At 34.9% G+C, this 17,370-nt stretch overlaps 1 pseudogene; it reads right to left on the bottom strand.

Moving 5' to 3' along the window:
- Positions 1-1,385: 1,385 nt before the first annotated feature.
- LOC126514175 (transmembrane protein 39A-like) lies at positions 1,386-16,728 on the bottom strand (annotated as a pseudogene).
- Between the last annotated feature and the right edge of the window lie 642 nt (positions 16,729-17,370).

Here is a 17,370-nt window from a genome sequence, read left to right as displayed (position 1 = left end):
TACTCCACGGATATTTGGCGATGTGTAGCAGGGTAAAAATGCCCAAACAACAGCACAGAGACCTATTTTCAAACTCTATGGATTTAGCATCTCCTCGTACTCAAACTTGGTTTGTATTCTGTACTTTGCTGAACAACAACAAAAATGTGTTCAATGTTTTATTATTTCAACCTTTCCTGGTCAAACCAGTGCTAAAGAAAGCACATTTTATTATTCTGTGCTATTTGGATGAAGCATCTACTTGTTCAGTTAATTTAAGTACATATGAATGAGTCAACCAAATCACTTGACTTCTCTGTAGCCACTATTGTGAAATAAAATGTAATGAGTTTCAGTGTTATGTGATGATATTGGAGCTGACTGCTTAAAGTGTTGTTTATTTGAAATGTAGTGATTAGGAGTATTGTTAGATAGATTTCAGGAGTTAAATCTGACATTCTGTGAATTCAAGATCATATCACAAAACAAGAGCAAAATGAATAAACAACAACAAAATTTCCAAACAACAACAAAGTTCCAAATTATAAGGGAATGCTACTTATTGAAATGAAATATATGTTTGTGTATTTATTATTGTATANTTTATATGTGGGTGTCTGTATGTATCTGTGTTCACATGTTTATGTTTATATTGTAGTTAATTAAATAAACCATGCTATAGTTCAACAAAAGTATACTCTTTGAAGAAAATTCGTTTAAAAAAACAAAGCAGGAATTTAAACAGCATGTATACCGGGTATTTTATATACTTTTTGTGTTATTGTTTAGTAGAAAATATAAGTAAAACACACAATGCAATGCTACTTAGCACTAAATACAAATATTAAAAATTAATAAAGGAAAGATTTATAATCCAAAATACTGACAGGTGTATGCAGCAGTTGGAAATCTTCCACATGTATCCAGAAGAAATTTATAAGAACACAGACTTTTTTATCTTTGTTTTTGTTATTTTTATTTTGCTATACATTTTTTCCAATCCCTTCTTCCTCCTCTTTCCCCTTCTACCCTCTCCCATGACCCTCACACTCCCAATTTACTCAGGAGATCTTGTATTTTTCTAATTCTTATACAGATCGATATATATATCTCTTAGGGTCCTCTTTGTTATCTAGTTTATTCGGGCTTGTAGACTGTTGGCTGGTTTTTCTGTGCTTTATGTCTAAAAGTCACTTAAGTACATATTATATTTGTCTTTCTGGGACTGAGTTACCTCACTCAATATGTTTTTTTTTTTATTATGAGTACATTTACCCTTGCCATTAACAATCTTCAAAACGTAATAGTATACAAAATATAAAATATCTTAAATATTTATAAAAATTGCAAAAATAGATTGTATGAAAATAATTTTATCTGAGTTCTCCCTTGTGTTGAGAGGCAGCTTAATTTGCCTTGAGTTCATAACCGTTGAGAGGGTAGGAGTATGCCCTGCCTAAGAATATTCAGTCCCAGAGGAATTAAATAGAGCATAGTAATTTCAGAAAAAGAATGAGCACCATGGAGAGTGTGTTGTTCCACTTCTCCGACTGCAGCAAGGAATGCATTTGGTAGAAGATGACACTGCCCTCAATAAGGATAAGCAGGTTCAACAGCATTAATGGGCAATGAAATAAGAAATAAGAGTGGGCATGGGATACATCTGATGGCACTGCCATGTTGTAAGTTTCCATGGCTCTATATAAACATCTGCTGTGCCACCCCTTGAGGCCATATTGTGTTTTCTGTCCAAATGCGCTGTGAAGCATTGCTGTAGAACCCATGTTGCAACTTCTGTCACTTGCCCAGGTGAGCCATTTATTTACGTAGCAAATAACGTTCATTTTTGATGGTACCAGTTGCATGGTGAGCATGACAAAAGAAATGGTCCACACCATAAAGAGGTGCTAACATGACCAGTGCATGTCCTAATACTGGATACTCTTCCCAAAGCACAGCGGGAGAAATGCAACATCGTAGGCACTGAAGAGGGAGTTGAAAGCAGCTCCCATGATTCTGTAGTTGAAATCTGCTTTTAAGCATTCTACTTCATCGCAAATGAGATTGGGAGATAGGGGGCAGCTGTGGGTGGGGATGGGCGTGGCATTATTAAACTGTTCTTTCACATACTCCAGCAAGAAGGAGAGGAAATCTTTGGATTTGGCCGAATTGCCCACATTTGAAGTACCTATCCTGGTGCTGAACCACATAGTTTGTGGGAAGACAGGCTCTATCTTGGTGGAAACAGCAGAGAAAAACATGAACACCAAACGGATAACCAAGGAAGGGGAAATTGAGGACCGAATGGCTTTAGAAAAGATTAACCAGGGTCCAGCAAAGAACCCATCCACACAGAGTAAGTAGCGCCAAGCAGGCTAGTATTAGAGCCATGGAGTGAATTATAGATGCTGTTTGATGAGACAGTGTTTTTTGTATCTTTGGAGCCTGTCCTGGAACTAGATCTTGTAAACCAAGTTGCCCTCAAACTCAAGAGACCTGCCTGCCTCTGAGTCCTGAGTGCCACCACCACCAGGATAAATCAATGTGTTTTATTAAAAAAAGAAAAGTTAATAAACAAAATTGCTAATAAAAAATCTTCTAGATGTTCTTGCAAATCAGGAAGTATCAGTTGCCTTTTATGAGAGACAGACACCTGAATTACTGCCTGAGAAGGTTTGACTGCCATTCAAAGAATCTGGCAATTGCTAATGGAATGTTTGCCATTCTCCTAAGTGTTCAAATCTTTCAGAAGCAATTGCTATGTGGCAGGATCTATATTAAACATATTGTGTTTACTTCCTAAATTTTTATATCAAGTCTGTAATATGTGTTTTTTTACCTATTAAATTTTTATATCAAGTGTGTATTATTTTTTATCTACTAGTACCTAGATGCTACTTACTGTAACTTCTAGATGAATGAACTGTTTAGAGATATTAAGTGTTAAGGTATGGTGGTATATATGTGTAATTCCAGCACTTGGGAGGCAAAAACAAGAGGAACAAGATGACCGTGAAGTCAAAGCCATTAAGCAAGAGCAAAAACAAACAAACAAACAACACACTTTTTATCCTGTAAGTTTATGCAATATCCAAAGTGTTAGTATCCTGTGAAGAAAAAAAACACACACACACAGTATCTGCCATGAAAACACATGGACATGAACAAACACACAACCCTGAGCAGGAGGATAAATATTCAAAGTACTGATGAATCCAAGATTATCCCAAGTCTTGTGGGTATTATGTGTAGAAAAGATACCAAAGCAAAAGTCAACATACTAAATGATTAAAAGTATACAAATGCACATGGAAAAATAAAAATACATTATGAATACATACATGCATATAGATAGATAGGTAGATATCTATGAAAGATTCTTCAGTATTAGGTTTTCATATGGCTTTTCTAAAATGTTTCAGTGTTTTTGGTCCCCTCCAGATTTCCCATTTACTCTGTCCTACCTTCTTCCCCATTTAGTCTTCCCATTCTATTTACTCCTTAATGATACTATATAAATTTCTTCTTCTTTAGGAGATTTCATCTCCCACCTCTTGATGCACGGCAGTAAGATGTAGAGTCAATCACTCTAGACATGACCTATGTGAAACTTTATAGTAGACTTTGTAAATGTAAGAGACATTCTGTACCAGGTTTTTTCCTTATACACCAACCAGTTCACAAATCATGACATGGCAACTTCTTACTGTTTCTCCTTACTTTTGCCTTGGCCCATTGTAGCTTTCTTCCTTCTGTATATCTTCCTTTCATTGCTGACTGGTGATGGCAGGACTTCTTGCCCCTGTACTTTCTTTCTCCCTCCTTCATTCTCTTCTCTTCCTTCTTTTTCACCTTTAGCCTAGATTTCTCCTCCTATTATTCTCTCAGCCTGACAGCCCCCTTTCCTTTCTCTGCCTAGCTATTGCCCATTCAGCTTTTTTTAGACCAGCCAGGTGCCTTAGGCAGGCAAGGTGAAACAAATGCAACGCATCTTTATACAGCTAAAGTAATATATCCAGAATAAACAAATTGCTTAGTTAAAATAATATTCCACAGCACCACTCTGAGCACAATTAATGGAGAGTATAATTCTAAAAACAGATTTATAAACAATATGGATGAACCTGCTGTCTTTGGAGTATATCATATGTTTTCTTATGACAAATATTTTTATAGAAAATCAAAAAATATTTATTTTCAATAGTAACTTATTTACCAGGGATTTTTGAAAGGTATCAATCTTATAAGGCAGATCTTTTTAACTACATGATGTGTTAGTTTGAATGCACTTGCCTCCCATAATCTCAAAGGGCATGGCATTGTTCAGAGGTGTGACATTTTGGGGTGGGTATGTTCTTGTTGCAGAAAGTGTGTCACTGAAGATGCAGACTTTGAGGTTTCTTGTGCTCAGCATATTGCCCAGTTAGTCAGTCTAGTTCCTCTTGTCTGCAAGGCATAGGACTGGGTTATTTCTCCAGCACCATGTCTACCTACTTGCTGTCATGTTCCCCAATATGATGGACTGACTCTGGAACAGCAAACGAGACATTCCAGTGAAGTGTTTTCTGTATAAGGGTTGCCATGGTGATGGTGTTTCTTCACAGTAAAAGTAAACCCTAACTAAGACACGTTATATTTATATTTATTTAATTTTTCTTTTCTGTTTCTGAAGTCACATTTTAAAAAAAGGCCGAAATTCTTCTTTTCTTTGTTTATTAGTCTATACTCAGTAAATTCTTGATGCATCTGACAAATAGAACCTCATAGATTTTATTCTTTTGTATTCTTTTATTATATTCTTGTTATTTAAAACAATTTTCAATTTTAAGTTTACTTTGATCCTATTCATTCCCTGAAATACTCAAGTATTTCAGATCTTTTCAACCTCCTTACTCTGCCATTTTAAAGTTCTTTCTCAAAATAGAAACAAAAATAATATAAAAATAAACCCTCAAACAAAAAATAAAATACAAAAAATGGCAAAACAAAGAGTCCACCAAACTGTAACAAAATTAATGCATACACACACACACACACACACACACACACACACACACCACCACCAAAAACTGTTAAGTTCCAATCAGAATAATTCTGACCAACTACTCCTGAACATGATGTCTGCCCTGGAGTGGTTGATAAGACCAATCTCATGCCATTGAAGAAAATTATTTTTCCTCTCCTAGAGGGTATAAATGACAGTTTGATTGTACATTTACCCTAGTGGATAGGTTTTTATTCATTAATTAATTCATTTATTTTTTAAGAAACATTAAACAAAATAAAATATAAGATAAAACAAGAGCTATCATATCAAATTGGAACAAAAAAAAAAAGGAGGAGAAGAAGAAGCAAAAGAGTCATTTAGAGGCTCTTGGTTTTTTTGATATCTTCTATCCACTCTGCCTCCTACCCTCTTTATGTCTTCCCTTCCAAGGGATTCTCTGAACTATGAGGAGAGGGATTTGAAGAAGACATCTTGTTTAGTGTTGAGTGTTCCAAGATATTTCACTCTCTGTATGTTGCCTGGCTGTGGTTCTCTGAATTTGCTTCTATCTTCTGCAAGAGGAAGCTTCTCTGATGATGGCTGATCAAGACTCTCATTAGTAGTCCTTTTATCACTACTATTTTTTTTTTCTTTTCATAGATGACTATTATTTGGATCCCTGGGCTATCTACTCTCAGAATTTTATGTTTGATTATTTTCATACAAAAACAAGCGTGAAAATATATTACATTTTAGGAGTATAGATTCTGGTGTTATTAGGAGACAAATGTTCATCCTAGAAAAGGAGAGATGTTGTAATTAAATTGAAATCTCAAAAATAAACAGTAACAAAAAAGAAGTCTTAAAATTTCAGGATATAGTGAACTCTACCTATAATACCACTGTAATTTGTTCAGTAAGGAAGATTATATTTTCTGTTATCCTGGGTTCACATTATGAGATTATATCTCAAAAATGAAAAATATGCATATATTAAATTACATTATATTTTATTTTAATAGAATAGAATATGACAGACATAAAGTCATTATAGTATTAAATGGTACAAATCTGGAATTCATGCAGAATTCTATGTTTATATGTGATTGCTTCTATATGAATATCTGTGTATTTATACATGAGTGCTTGTGTGTATGATTTTGTGTATGTCATTGTTTGAATATGTATATTTAGGTGTATATATCTTTAGGTATGTAATGTGTATCGGTATGCTTCTTTATATGTACTTTTGAGTAGATGTATATATGTGTTGAAAAATGCTTATGAGTGTGTCTTTATGTGTATATATTCATGCATAAATGCATAAAGAGATACATGTGCTTTATTGTGCATATTTGTCTATATGTGTTTGTGTACTTACATGTACATATGTATGTATTTGTGTTTTAGTTGTGCTTCTATAAGTGTATGTGTAAGTGTGAACGTGTTTGTATAACACTATGAGTACCTGTTTTATTATTTATATATGTTTATGTGTATGATAATGTATATTAGTATGTATCGCTATAATATTTATATGAATATGTGTATACTAGTGTACATATGTGTGAACCCATATGAATTTCTCTGTATTTGTCTATATATTCTTATGTATATCTATATTGTAATGAGTGTTTATATGTGTATGTGATATAGAAAGGAAAGAGTCGTAAGGGTGCTCAGCTTCACAAGACTGTAAATAGAATTAAGTTTATTTTTCATTCAAAAATATTTGAGCAAGAAAATTACTTTGTATTATTTAAATCTTGATACAGGATGAAAATAAAAGGAATTTGTTGCTGGTATTCTTTCCATTTTTTGAACACTGCTCTTAAATATGTAATCTTCACATGTCAAAACTGTGCCATAGAAGAAACTGTAAATTAAACAGTCTTATTATTCTTTCCTCATCTGCAAGGTGCAAGACCATCATAAAAGTATGTGCATAAATGCAAGAGTACTATCTGGAGTACATGATTTTTGTACAAAAAATTTATTGAAAACAAAGCACGTCATTGTAATCAAAACATGTTTGGTTATTGATGGCACCCTCTGTTTCCTGCCTTCCTTTCTTACCCTCCTTCCTCTCCCCCCACCCCCTGTGCATGTAAAAACCTTTTAAAATGAGTGCATTAGAAGCCTCTTTTACAAATCATAAATATATCACTCTTGTCTTTCTTTAGACTATTTTCAGTTGTACAAATGGAGTCTACTTACAGAGGCATGGTTTTGGGTAGCCTATGTATAGAATTTTATGATAATAGCATCTGCATTTGCCTTGGCTAGTTATAGGGAGCATGATATAGTGCTTCAGAGATTATAATATCATACAGTGTTTGGAAAGGGCACAGAAAGCTCCCAATTTATCAAACATATCAAAATAAAAATTAATGGGTAACATTATACTGTGCATTGTTTAGTTATGTTTGCATAAAGACGAGATAGACAAAATGTGATTTTTTAAAAGTGCAGTAAATAGTCTATATTGTAAAATATTTTCTTATTTTAGTATTTTATTCCATTAGAATATACATATATTTTATTTTTAAAAAAATTAGTTTACATCCTGACCTTAGTTTCATTCCTTCTTCTCCACATTCCCTTCATTCACCCTCTTCTGTGCCCATCCCACTACATTCCTCCTCCATTTATATATAGAGAAGGGTAGGATTCCCTTGGGATTAAAGAAAACATCAGGTTACAGTGGTACTAAGAACCATCCCCTGTACTAAGGCTGGGCAAGACAACACAGTATGAGGAATAGGTTACCAAAAGCCTGTTAATTTAGGAGCAATCCCTGCTCTAAGTTTTATGAGTCCCACAAAAGATGAAGCTATATCTAGCTTGATCACATATATCTAGAGGGCGTACATTAGTCCCATGAGCCCAGGTTAATGGACTCTATGGGTTTTCTTGTGATGTTCTTGACCCCTCTGGTTCCTACAATCCTTCCTTCCTCTCTTCAGCAAGATTTCCAGAGCTCAGCCTAGTGTTTGACTGTGGATCTCTGGATCCATTCCTATCAGTTACTGAATTAAGTCTCTCTTATCTCGATTGGGGTAGGCACCAGTTTATGATTATAGCAGAATATTGCTAGGAATTATTGAGGTTAACATTTTTTTTCTCCACCGTGTTTGGTTTTATACTAGGTCTCTGGGCCACCCAGTCTCTGGGTCCTGACTCTGCAGTCAGTGTAAAAGATTGGCTCACACTTGTGTCTTAATTTTCAGGCTTGGCCAGTCTTTGGATGACCACACCCCAAATCTCTGTGCCACCCTCACCCCAGCATATCCCTTAAGCAGGACAGTCTGTAGGTAGAAGGTTAAGTGACTGGGTTGGTGTCCCAATTCCTCCCCTGGAAGTCTTTCTGGTCACAGGAAATACTCAGGTCAGGATACCAATCAGCTTTTGCTAGGAGTCTTAGCTAGTGTCTTCACTGTAGATTACTGGGAGTTTCCCTTGCACGAGTTTTCTATTTGACCCACAAATGACAACCCCATTTCCAGTTATCTCTCTCAGTACTCTCCCATTCCATTAATCCCCCAACCAAATCCCTTATCCTCCAATCCACACCTTCTGACAACCCACCCATGAGATCTTATATTTCCCATTTTCAGAGAAATCCAAGTGTTCCTGCTCGAGTCCTCGTGACCTAGTCTCTCTGGATCTGTGCATTGTAGCATAATTCTCCTTTACGTTTATATCCACTTATAAGTGACTACATACCATATTTGTCTTTCTGGGTCTAGGTTATGTCACTCAGGATGATCTATTCTATTTGCCTCCAGCTGTCTTCAAATTCAATGATTTCATTGTTTTTAAAAGGTGAGTTATACTCCATTGTGTAAATGGACCACCTTTTCTTTTTTTTTTTATTGAGAAAAGGAAAAAAAAAGTTTCCGCCTCCTCCCAGCCTCCCATTTCCCTCCCCCTCCTCCCACCTTTCTCCCACTTCCCCCACTCCTCTCCCCCTCCCTCTCCAGTCCAAAGAGCAGTCAGGGTTCCCTGCCCTGTGGAAAGTCCAAGGTCCTCCCCCCCCTCCGTTATCAGTTCAGTGACATCTAGGTTGTTCCCAGGTTCTTCTATTACAAATAAATCTGTAATGAATAAAGTTGAGCAAATGTTCTTGTGATATCATTAATTATCCTTTGTGTGTATGCCCAAGAGTAGCACAGCAGGGTCTTGTGATGGACTGATTACCAGTTTTGTGAGGAAAACAAAAAGCATTTACGTTCAAAGTTGCCATGCAAGTTTTCACTCCCACCATCAATGTATGAGTGTTCCCCTTGCTTTCCATCCTTTCCAGCCTAAGCTGTCACTGTGGTTTTGATCTTAGCCATTCTTACTTGCAAAACATGGAATCTCAGAGTCGTTTTGACTTGCATTTCTCTGATGGGGGAGTATCTTGAAGATTTCTTTAAATGTTTCTCAGTCATTTGAGATTTTTTTCCTTTGAGAATTCCTTGTTTAGATCTGAGGCCCATTTTTTTAATTGGACTATTTTTGGAATATCTAATTTCTTGAGTTTCTTATTTAGTTTGGAAATCAGTCCTGTGTCAGATATGGGGTTGGTGAAGATCTTTTCCCATTCTGTAGGCTGCCATTTTGTCTTACTGATGATGTTTTCAGTTGCATGAGGATCTTTTTATTAGTTGTCAATATTTGTATCAGTGTTATTGGTGTTTTATTAGTTTATGCAGCTTCACGATACCATAAGTTAGTAGCATCTGTAGCACATACCATTATTATTATTTTCACTGTTACTATTTTCCTAATTGGTATTTCCAGGAAGTACAGAAAAACAAACTAGTTTGTGGGATGTGTATGTTGAAGGACACTCAGAATTAATGTTATAGAAATGAAGGGATGGGCAGTGGAGCAGATGCAGAGAATGGAGCTGTCATGACTGATTACCAAAATTGCTGTCCAAAATGTCCCTTTAAAAATATCCCTTGCTGCACTTAGGTGTTCAGACCTTTTACATCTTCCTTATCAGTCAGCCAGTCATTTGAGATCTTAAAGAAGTTTAGGTTATTACACAGAGCACTTCTGTCACCCAAAGCAATGTGTGAATTTAAAGGCTTATTTTAAACAGACCTTTAGGGCAACTAGTCATTGGAATGGAAATTAAATGGCACGTAAGAGTTGACGCCATAGATATTAATGTGATATCATTATTTTTCAGTAGCACCAAAGCTATAAAATTATTTTTATCACTAACCCTTATATTTAAATGATTTCTATGTCACCTTTATCTCTTAATGTTTCAATTAAAATGGAATCAAGAAAAGTCTTATTTTGCCTCAATATTATTGATAAAAACACATTGAATATTAGTTGTAATGATACTATTTTTAAAAGAAAAATATTAATTTGTATCTAGTGTTCACCTTATAGTTATACTATAGCAAACATCAGTATATATTTTTCAGAATAAAAACTATCAAAAAATTGGTAGATTGTTTTTCTGTTGGCCTTGGAAAAGATAAAATGATAAAATATAAATTAAGCTTTAATACATTACTTCTCCCTAATTTCTTCACTGGGTTTTCTTAATCAGGCAGGAGTGGAAAAGATCAAGGATCCCAGTATGTATAATAGGTGGCCAGGAAATTTGAGTTCAATTTGTCCTTGGTTATATCATTGACTGAGGTTATCTGAGGCTAGACTTCATGAGACTGCATTTTAAACAATATGAAATGAAAGTATAGGAAGTAAAAATAAAAGATGTTGACTCATCTTATTTTTTATGCTATACAGCATGGTTGCATTCATTCTACATTATCCATCACAAAATATCAGACTTTAAATGTGAAATGACTCTTATTCAGAGCTAAATATGTCCACAGAATTGGTTTAGTGCTTTACATGAAGTGTTTTAATTATTATTTATATTCAGGGGAGAACAACAATTGTTCAAATTAAGAAAATTGCCAAGATCATGTAAATGGGGGAACAACTGAACTCAGATGTCTATAGTCCTAAATTCATACTTATGGTGGGATCTTTTGATTGCCTTGCCTTAAAGATTTATAAAGCTAAAGAAATGGAAGCCACTATACTTAATTCTATATAGTGAGTGTAATCCATCTCATGTATATGTACATAAAATATGAATTACAGAAAGTCATGTTTAAAATTGATTGTATTATTCATACTGTAAAATAACTTCTCACAATTGATACATTACATTCCTAGCATCCTCATTTTAAAAATAAATTCAGATTTAAACAAAATACCTTTTATCCCATTTCCTCTTTTTAGGTCTTGCATTTTTTCCCCAAGAACTTAAATTCAAATATGTTATCTACCTTAAAAAATCACCTCAGATCAGAAACCTACTTGAATTCTGAAATATGACAGAGAAAAATTGACCACCAAATAATTTTAAATAGACATTTGTGGCAGAGACTGTCTTGAGAAAAGTACTTGATGCCAGCTGTTATAGGCATATTTAACAAATTCCCACACATTGAGCACAAAGCTGTTAAAATTTTAGGATCTAATGTAAAAGACAGATTTCTTAATAACTTTGTTCTTTATGTCACTGGGTAACAATTCTCTCTCTCTCTCTCTCTCTCTCTCTCTCTCTCTCTCTCTCTCTCTCTCTCTTTCTCTCTCTCTCTCTTTCTCCTTCTCTCCATCTTTCTCTCTCTATCTCACTTTCTCTCCTCGGGCTGATTTGAGGAAATTTTCTTTGTTTTTCCAAGATCTGAAATATTAGGCTTTGATATATTAAATAAGATCACTGAATTTAATATTTAAAACCTTTAAACTGTACTATGAAGCTGTCCAGTTAAGTACACCTTCTGAAGATCATGCTACCTGCATAATCAACGAAAATTTGTAATTCAAAGCTTTGTTGTTCTTGATGTACAGTGTGAAGGCAAATGGCATTAAGGAAACTTAACGCATACATTCATAAATCTGAATTCATTATACCATCGCAATTTAAGTTCTTATTCAAAAGATCCATTTTGAAATCCTGTCATTGTTTTTTCTTTCATAGTTTAGCAAAGAAAGAATTCACATTGTCTTTATAGATAATTACACATTAATTTGGGTTTGTACTAAAATAAAATGAAATAAATAAACCTCATCTTGGCATTCCTTCTGTTATCCTTGTTTCTATAAATTCAAATGTAAGTTCCATATAAATAAATAATTCATTTAAAAGCAGGATCTCAGAACTGGAAAGACAGCTCAGCAGTGAAGAGCATGTCCTGTTTTGACGGGACCTGCGTTCAGTTCCCACGACTTACATGACAGCTCACAACCATCTGTCACTTCAGGTCCAGGTATTCAGAACCTTCATATAGCCTTCGTGTGAACCAGGGACACACACAAAACACACTTGCTCTCATGTGGGTAAATCTCTTGGGGCAATTAAAAATATATAAATCATTTTAAAAATTAAATGCAGCCATTTAATGGCTGAAAGTGTGGATGAATGATAGAATCATTCCTACTGAACTCACAGTATTGTGTTCAATTCCAGAAGTACAAAGAAAACAAATAAATTGTGCTAGATTGGTAAGAGGCACTCTCGAGTCTACTCAAAGTAAACTAGTAAAAACACAAAGACGAACCACATTACTGTCTGTAGTACAAAGACTCCAAAAGTAAACTTTTGTCTCCTATAGAAAGAATAAGGAAGTGCTCTCATTTCTGACCATTTCCTTCTGATATTAGGTACAGGAAACCGGCATGCAAATGAGACAACAGATTTTGTGTCTTCAATGTCAATTCCACTTTGCTATCACGTGAGGAAAAAACTCTGATTCAAATCTTAGGGGGAAGATGAACTGAGCTGAGGTGTTCAAATGCGTAAGTAATGATCAAAACGTATCTTACTCCAGGCTCATGTTTAATAAAATATGAAAGAAAATGCATTGAAAGGACTAGTAACAAAAAGGAAGATAGTCTTACAAGCTAATCTTCAATGACATCTACTTCCTATTCAAGTTAACACAACTGCACCTTTAAAAGAAATCATTTCTCATACCCCAGGTGCCAGTTTAAAGTGTTACAGAGATAAGCCTCTCTTAGAAGAATGTTTGAAAGGATGAATAATTGTTCTGTAGGCTCTTGTGTGCACCTGATGAGACTTTTACTATGGTCAAACTATGGTGTATCCCTCACTTTGGGAGTCTATCTGGACTCCCTCAGAAGGCATTAGGAGGCTGCTGGTTCCTTTCTCATGTGAGTAATCATGTTTGTCAACTCTTAAGACATCCAGGTGTCCCCTTCATACTATGATTGAGTTTATTTATTGCCAGTTCTTTAATTAAACAAGAGGGAATCTAAATTAAATTTGTTGCTTTAAAAAGATCATGAATGCTCCCACTGAACCATTCTGAGACTTCCTCTTGAAAAACCTTTATGTTTGAAAAAGGGCACTTTGGGTCATGTCATTTTGCTTACTAGTAGATGCCCTCAGTGTCAGGTTTCAGCCTGGGGAGCTCCCATTGTATCTTGACAAATGGTAAGTCTCTTTTGCTCCTCTGTCAATCACCTCTCTAAACTTTGAACCTTCGAAAATTTGAACTTTGTATTTAAAAAAAAAAAAATCACCATTAGCACCATGAACTTCACTGCCATCAGGAGCTATCAAATCCATGCTCTTAAATCCATGATCCACTTCAAAGGTGGGAATCTTTTATGAGAATTCCAATAATTCTACCTGTCAGGTGCGCTCATTTCTTGTTCTGTGATTTACAGTTAAGGTCAAACTCTTGATGACTTTGCATATTTTACAGCTAATTATCTAAACTACTATAGTAAGGATTTCATGTACATGTGTTCCTGAGTCTGAATACTGCATTTACAGTAACAATGCGATGATAAAATGTATTCTACCAATTGACTTATAAGATAAAACAACATATGGCTGTTCAATGGAGAAAGGCATATCTTAAAGAACATCTGACAGAGGAATTTTAATAGGGCCAGGATATAAAATATATCAACAAAGTAGATTTTAGAGTTTTATTTACTAATATAAAGTTAATGCAAAGTCAAAGAAACTAATACTTAGTGTTTAGTACTTGAGATCCGTGCTAACTGATTATCTTAGGTTTTCTTTGGAGTCTTAATCTATTTAAAATGGAACTTTCCAGAGATAATGGGGAGGTAAGTGACTTACCAATTTATAGATTTTAATATTGCCTGAACTAGATAAGCATCACTGGTTATTGTATATGTATTTCTCACCATTGCCACTTTTATCAAGAGCATTTTAAAGGAAATAGTGAAATAAAACAGAGAAAGTTTAAAGACAATTCAGTGGAAAATAATAATTTTACTTATATACATTATTATTAATTTGCTTTTGAAAAATTGAAATTGAGTTTGGAAAGATATGAAAGTTAATACACATAAGATCAAATGTTATATTAAACTAATGTTTAGAACAATTTTAGATATTTTTCTATTCCTAAAGGTTGTTTGGAGGATTTTGATTAAGATCACACTGAATCTGTGTATAGCCTTTAGTATAATAGTCATTTTTACAGTATTAGCTCTACCAATCAATGAACATGGAGAATCTTCCCATTTTTATCAGTTTCCTCAAGTAATTCCTCAGAGATTTAAAATTTTCACCATAGAGATCTTTTACCTACTTAATTAGGTTTATTCTGAAATATTTTACTTTCGGAAGGATTAGAACTCTAGATGTCAAAATAATATTAACGAGTTCTAGTAATAAAAACAGTTTGATGGTTGCACAGAATTAAACATGTAGACAATTTAGACGCAATAAAAGAGAACAACAGGAATGAATGTAGCTATTACCATCTAATATTTGACTGTAGTAGGAGACCACTTGTTTATTCCCTGCTGCGCAGATTCAAAATAACCACACAGAAACTATATTATTTGCAATACTATTTGGTCAATAGCTTAAGCGTATTTCTGGCTAACTCTTATATCCTAAACTCAATTTTCATTAATCTGTGTATCACCATGTGGCTGTGGCTTACAGGCAAAGTTTCAGCATGTCTGTCTCTAGTGGTGACTCCATGACTTCTTTAAACTCTGCCTTCCTTCTCCCAACATTCAGTTTAATTTTCCCTGCCTAGTTCGGTTCTGCCCTGCTATAGGCTCAAAGCAGTTCTTTACTAATCAATGGTAATCACAGCATACAGAGGGGGATCCTGCATCATTTGACAAAGATGATAAAGATATCTCCTATATATAAAGAATATGGGAATAAGATAGGAGATTGAGCAGAGAGATGAAACACACAGAGGATGTTGAAGTCTGTTGTGAGTATGTTTGCGTGTATTCTAGATAGAACACAGAGATCACACCCATGAACTCTCCACAATAAGGATGCCTAAACAAGATGTGAACAAAGACTACTTACTTGACAAGCAGAGAAAGAGGGAGGAAATGTAAAGCCTCACTCCTCACAGATGAAGAGGTGATGAAGAGGTACAGGTGATAAATGACTGCTGAGAGACGGAAAATTAGTCTTGCTTAGGGATGAGACCTCTAATTAGTTTTCCAAAATAAAATGTCCTACCCCCAAAATATAGAAATGCAAGTAACATAAGATGGATTATATAGTTGTGTATATATATATACATATATACACACACCTATATATACACATACACACACGCCACACACACACACACACACACACACACACACACACACACACACACATATATATCTTAAGCTTTGAACTATACACCAGAATAAATTCTTCCTCCCTTAGGTTGTTCTTTGTCAGGTACTTTCTCAATACAATAGCTCATTCAGTATTGCTATAAAGTTAATATTAAATTATCTTGTTATGGTTACACATTTATTTGTCCGGTAATTTGTTTGCAGCGAGGAGGGGTTGAAATGAATGTGATGAAAATTGCTCAAAATATTCTGTTGAGCTTTTCTGTGATTAACCTGGGAATTTCTTAAAAACAATAATACTTAAAGTTGAAGTTTTTAGCTCTAGTTTTGCAATATTCTGAGATATAAAATTTTACCCTCAATTTAATTGTGTTAATAACCCTAATAATGCCACTTGAAAGCTTTCTAATGAGCTTAAAATAGAGATAGGAGAGCCATGCACAGTGTGTAGTGAAATAACAATGAATGTGAGCATGAAAATGACACTTAAGTCTCTGATTACAAATCTAAAATCTAAAATCCACCCGAATTCCTCTCCCTATAGTTCTGCATGAATATTGCTCCCCTCCAGAGAGTGCTCCGACCAAGATTAGCTAATCTTGTTTCCATGATCCTGCTGTGCACCATAAGCATTGCCTCCTTATCTCTGTATGTAATAACCCTTCCTCCCTGTGTGAATTCACACACTAAATGTGGGAAGCTTTCAGAGTATCATATAATTGTCAGGACCACAAATTCTAGATTTTTGATGTGTCGGTCTATCATTTCTTCCTTCTTTTGTGTATCTAGTTAAGGAAATCCCTGGAGCTGGGCTGGAGGTGACACTGACGTCTGTGAAATTCACCATTTTCTTTAAAGAAATAGGACAACAGCAATGGTTCTGCCCTGTGCTGCTGTAACAATGCCTTGTGATTTAAATGTGAAAGGTCTGTCATGGACTCATGATCTCCATCCAGATGATGGCATTGATTGCTGTTGTGGGAATGTTCTGGAGGCGGGGCATTATTGGAAGAAATGAGGGAGAGGTTCGAGGTTTCATAGCTTGGCATCTCTTCCTGTTCACTCTGCTTCCTTGCTCCAGATGGAATATTGACAGCTGTGTTTCTAAGGTGGTTCCTCACCATGGTAGATTGTAAAAACCGGTTTGCTCTGAAAGCCAAAATAAATCCTTTTTTCCTTAAGTTGATTTTTGTCAGGTGATTTGTCATAACAATGAGAAAAATAACCAAGACAGTGTGAGAGCAGATATTCTATAAATATAGGATTCTTATTTCCCACCATCATGAAGGGTGAAATTCAACCACTGATGAACTGGCAAGGATCCTGCCTGGGCAGGACAAGAAGTATCTTCAGGATGTAACCTTGTTAGCCAGCCTTCACAGGCTAAACTTAGAGGGGCAAAGGGACTGTTTTTTCCTGCCCTGTGTAAAGCTCAAAATACAAATGTCCCACTCAAAATACAAATCTTTCTTGTTTTCTAATCATACCTTGAAAAATTTACTATTTTAATACTTTGGTGTCAAGGATTACATTTCAAATTATAGCACATTTTATATATTATCAATAGGATTTACACAAATATATAAATGTATAATATCTGTAAAGCTTTTCTTTCATTTTCAGTATATCTTAATTTTTTGCTATTTTAGTATTTTATTTTAATAAAGGAGAGTTTTATTGGTAAACAAGTGCAACATACTCTGGCATCTTAATGATCAGGTGACATAGTCCTTCAGGGACTGAAAGTATGACCAGTTTAGAAATGT

Source organism: Alexandromys fortis, unplaced genomic scaffold (genome assembly GCF_014885135.2).
Source record: "Alexandromys fortis isolate MF-2015 unplaced genomic scaffold, M_Fortis_MF-2015_v1.1 scaffold_126, whole genome shotgun sequence".
NCBI lineage: Eukaryota > Metazoa > Chordata > Mammalia > Rodentia > Cricetidae > Alexandromys > Alexandromys fortis.
This window is presented reverse-complemented; position numbering and strand designations above follow the sequence as displayed.